Source organism: Cyprinodon variegatus, unplaced genomic scaffold, assembly GCF_000732505.1.
Source record: "Cyprinodon variegatus isolate N-32 unplaced genomic scaffold, C_variegatus-1.0 Scaffold703, whole genome shotgun sequence".
NCBI classification, from domain to species: Eukaryota; Metazoa; Chordata; class Actinopteri; order Cyprinodontiformes; family Cyprinodontidae; genus Cyprinodon; species Cyprinodon variegatus.
The window spans coordinates 116,403-122,000 of record NW_015151156.1 but is presented as its reverse complement, the minus strand read 5'-3'; positions in this window follow the sequence as shown (position 1 = coordinate 122,000).

Genomic DNA, 5,598 nt, shown 5'->3' with positions numbered 1-5,598 from the left:
ATATATACTGTATGTATATATATATATATATATATATATATATATAACTCTGCATGGCACTGGGTAAAATGTGGTAAAAATAAATTGAATGCAGTTCTTTTATGAGTGAACATTTGTGTGTGCCTGCCAGGAAGCTCCAGAAAGCTGCATCTTGCTCATCTCATGGTTCATTCAGACCGATTGTGATGTCCGTTGTGATTTCCATGAGGCCTGCAGGGAGTTAATGCTCTGCATTTCAGATGCAGGGTATGTTCGATTTCAGCAGCTGTATCCTCCAAGGAGCCGGTCCCAAGACGGCAGTGAAAATAAGGAAGCTGGAAGAGTTTGGCTATAAATTCAAACAGGTCCAGCCTTCTGCGGCTTTCACCGCCCCTCACTCAGCATTCGCTCTGTTCCCTAGAAACAGTTGACACACAAAGCAGGCAAAGAATGGATGCAGAACTACTTACTGCTGTTCCTATTTCCTTTTTGAAGAGCTTCTGCAGCAGTATTAGATCTATAGTCCCCACACTTAAGATATTGGAATCTGTGCTTAAAGCCAAACCCATTTCACAGGGACAGATAAAATTTTCAATAAACCAAACGATATCCGCCACATATCCGACTCAATGACCTTTCAGAACAACAATTTTTAATTAATGTCAGACGGAACTATTCACATACTTGCATTATATTAAACTGAACTTACAAATATCCACCACTGTTCTGCGCCATTTCCCTTTTTCCTCTGAGCACAGAGCAGCCGGCTTGCTTGGACTCGTAATGAATGCTGGGATATCCAAGGCTTCAGAGGATACACCAGACCAATCCTTCAAAACGAGCAAAAAGAAGGCAGCATTTGTCTGCCGCATAATGAGGAGTCTTCCAATCCGAACAGGCCACGGCTCCGTGCTATGATGTCATCAGCCAACGAATCTGGCCTTCGGAGGACGTAGCCCCTGAATTAAATAAAACTCAGCATATGTTAATTCACTGCGCTCGACGCGGACGATACCTCCTGTCTGAATGCACCAACAGCCTGGTTTCGTTCTGCTCTGCATTTCTGCCCCATAGGTGATAATGGGCACCTTCTGCTTTCTCTTGAAACCACGTACCATCATTAACCTGCAGCATAGAAAAGATAAGTTAAAACCCACCATAGCTTGATGAAAGCCAAGTCAATGTTTCACAAAACTCATAAAAGTTCTGAGATGAGCTATAAGGTCCTAGAACATATGGCAGTGTAGATATTTCATGAGCCTGAAGAACTCTAAACAACAACATTGTGACTTCTGAATCACTGCTTCATGCAACTTTAATATGAGTGGAAGTGTAACACTGTCAGGTGGCAGAAGCATACTGAACAATTAGTGTCCTCCAGGCAGCCTCAGAGAGCCTGTGATTTATAATTAATTTGAAATGGGATTGTTTGTCTCGCGTTATAAAGTTCTACAAACAAAGCCTAGGTACCCACCGAAATCCTGAAGGAGGAAAACTTTTTTCCTTTTTAATTTAAAAACGCACGTCAACTTCAACATGAGATTCTGTACATCAGAGAGTATTTCTCAGTATTGCTCAGTATTTCTTTTAACTACATGCAGTTCACTAAAGTGGCTGCAGAGAGCACTATAGTCTTATAGTGCATTGAACAATTCCTACTCTATTCCATAATAATGTAGTAATGGCCTCACTTATATGATAAATTCCCCTTTTGTCATAAATTTAGTTTTACAAGGATTTTATGTCAGAATGCAGCTACGTAAAACAGGACAGGGAGACGGGTGGCTGTGCCCCGCTCTGGAGCTTAGGGGGGCAGCTGGAGATCAGAGGAGGACAGTGGACGCTGGGACGAGGTGGTTGGCTGTGCTCCTCTGTGAAGCTACAAGAGGAGAATGAACGATGACTGATTTAGACGTCCTTAAAGGGGCTAAATTAAAACAGCTTTTTGAAAAACCACCCACAAACCTCTTTAGAGTGTTCTTTTTCCAAATGAAGTTTAGATTTTCCAACTCCAGTGACAGATATTGCTCATTTATTACAGGTTTCATGTCTGTAAGCTTCATAATCATGCCGGTCTTGTTGCTAGAAGTTTGCCCGTTGCATCGCAGCGCTCCTAAACGCGCCTCTACCTCTAGGGATAACTTGTAAATTGATCGCTCCAGTTGCTGGCAAGGTTTTCAGTGTCATTGCATCATTAGTCTGACTTAGGAGACGATTCCAGTAACGTTACAGACCTTCTGCCTTGTTCGGGTACCAAAGAAAACTCAGCCAACAGTGACTACAGATGTGTTGCCCTGATAGCCAACATACAGGCTGTTGGTCCATTGTAGAAAGCAAACAAATAGCTCTCAGAACTCCCTGCAGATTGCTTAGCATCTAGGAGTTAGAGTTGATGATGCCATCTGCTTTAACCTGCTTTAACAAACCCACAGTCATTTACACAAGGCAGACAGCACTGTGTCGATCGTGTTCTTTGATTGCTTCACTGCATTTTACATGATCAAAGACAAAGAGTTTGAAAAACTGAAGGGTCAGCTGTCTAATCAAGTAGTCAGTAGGACAGGAGCACCACAGGAGAGGGTACTTTCACAATTTCTTTTTACTCTTGTACTGGAAGTCAGAGGTGTACAGACAGTCCTGTTACCTGCAGAAATACTCAGATTACTCTTCAGTCATTGGCTGGATCAAAGATGGACAAGAAGCTGAATTTGAGCTGATGAACCACTTTATCTGATCCTGAATATCAACTAAACAAGGGAGATAATTGTAGATTTCCAAGGAAAAAAAGGAGAAAAAGTGGAGGTGGTGTTGGAGTATAAACACCTTTGTGTTCACCTGGACAACACACCCTTTGAAGATGCAACTGTGAAGCTGTCCACAAGAACAGACAGAACAAAGGAAGCTTAGGTCCTTCAGCATTACCAGTAAAATGCTGCATATCATCAACAAGTCTGTTGTGGAGAGTTCAATCTCTTCTTCCTCTTCAAAGCTTTTTTTGTGAAAGAACACCGTCTGGTAAAGCATCTGTCACACCTTGACGATTTAGACCATCGTATGCCTGATTTTACAAACATCAGGCATACGATGGTCTAAATCGTCAAATGGCATACGTTTGATAAGTTATGGATACATTATGTGTAAGTTATAAGCAGGCTGAAACACACTGGCACATGTCGACATACGGCAAGTACGAAGAGAAATTTTGAGCATGCCCATAATTTCCCGACGTTTGCCATTGTATGCTCATACGTGGGCCATATGTTATCTGATTGTTGACATAAGTTAAGTGTAAGTTACTCATAAGTCATGGTGTTTGGCTTATCCAAAGACTATTAGTAGCTTGTGCATGACTTATGTAGAATTTACCTCCAATGTATTTGGAGTGTTCCAGACGACCTCTGAACGCGTTTCTAACTTACAACCATTTAACGGCGTATTGGCAGTGTTTTGGTATGAAAGAAGATCACAGGAGGAAACCGTCAGTTCTCTTCCAGGCTTCATCCCCATCATATTGTGAGCATAAAGGTGAGTGTGATAGATCCTCCCTGCATTTACGCCCACAGCCACGACCGACATACCTCCTCGCAGACATGACGCTAAATCTGCTGCGACTGCAAGCCTTCTTTTTCTTTTTATTTATTCTTTTTTATTGGCAGGCGGTAAATAGCAACCAAGTTAATAATGCGATCAAAGACATCTTTTTATGTAAGCCGGGCGGCCTCCGGGCACATTGCTGCCCCCCTCAGGACTCTGGCTTGTGACATTTCATGGGGATTAAGCTGCCGTGCCTTATGCATAAGTTAGGCTGTCATTGGACATAAGTTCCGGACTAGTTATGAATACGCTATGTATACGCCCAAAATTGAAAGAATACATAGAAAGTTCAGTGTATGCCAACGTTTTAGGAGATTCTGGGACATTAGGCATTTGGTGACTAAATCAGCAAGGTGAGACAGGGCCCTAAGCCCTGGGAAATTAAGCCTTATTTGGAATTATTGGGGTGAACATTATACAGATTTGAAATTCTCATGAAGGCCTCTCATTTACACACAGGAGGACTACATCAGGTTCACGAGGATTATTCACACAGTTGTCAGAAGTTAAGAATGTTGAATCTGATGAACGTAAAATTAAGTATACCAAAAAATGTTGTTGTGTAAAGCCTGTTGATCCTGTGCTATTTTTATTTTCTGGGACTCAGTAAATGGCGATTCGATTCAGTATCAATTTCCTGACCCAACGATTGTTTTCGACACTCAACAATAAACCACCATGCGATTCAATTTGATTAATTGGTTAATTTTTTTTATTTTTTTTTAACCCTACAGGCTAGACAATGTTTTGAATTTGAAATAAATCAATGAATGCTGTAATATTGTTATGCATTTTATTTTAGAAACAACCTCAAATAACAGAAGTAGCAAAGTTGTACTCCGCTTAGGCCTATAAAAACCTCATTCTCTGAGAAATAATAATGCCTCTGTGTTTACATGAGTGTGACTGCAAGCAGAAAGAGGGTATTGGCTAAAGGAAGCGAGGTAGGAGAGCAAAATAGGTTTAGCGCCAGCTCAGCACTGGAGTCAGAACTATGTCCAGGAGCAAATGGATAAAAATAAACATGAATCGATACTCTTGCGGACGTTTCGATGCATTGGATCGTCGGCTGTTGCATCGATGCATTGACACAAAACGATTATTGTTTACACCTCTTGTATAACCATGATATGTAGTTTTCACACAGTGGGTTGTAGCATTTCTGAGAAGCGATGTTGTGGGTTCACAGATGGAGAGAGGATGGAGTTACCATAGCAACCACTGGATCTGTGGTTCCAAATTTTTTATTTTTTTTTTGGTGCTTCTGTCTTACTTGCTGGATTTGCTGTTTTCTTAAATTTGCAGCCTTTAAGTATTATCAGTTCCTGGACTAGTTTTCTACAGCTACAAGTTTTTGGACACTTTTTAACGCGAGGCATGAGATTTTCCTTACATTTATAGCATGAAATAAAATATTACCGTCTTCTCTCTCATCTGATGTAAGCCTCTCATTGGCTGCCTCAGACATTCCCAGCTGGGATGGGAGGTTTTAAGGCTGAATAATGTTGGCATGTAGTTCTTATTGAATTCGGAAGAAATTCTTTTAGTTTTACTAAACGATTTAAGCTGCTCTTGTGTAACTTTTTTACTGCAAACAGCAGAAGGAAGGCTACTCAGAGGAAGCAGACTTAAATATCTTTCTGTGTTTCTGGTCTCCACCTCCTGATGCTTAACCTCAGAGTTCAGCCACAGTTCTTTTCATGGCTCTTAACTCCAGATGGAACAGCACATTTCTGCCTCTCAGATATTAAACACCCGCTCAGCCTTCTGCTGGAATTTGCATAAATTAGCTCTCCTCCTCAACTTCCTGTTTAAAACGACGTGTAGGCATCACCAATACTTTGCCTTTTTTTTTTTCTTGCATCTCACTCTGATTATGGTTTCTCTCATAGATGAATAAAAAAATGTAAATATGTTTTATGTAAATGTCAGAAGTGGGTGTTGAGGGGGAAAAACCTAAGTTTTTTTTGTTTTAAGGAAGTGTGCCTGCTGCCAGTTGTATTAATCTCCTTCTCTTCAGCAACG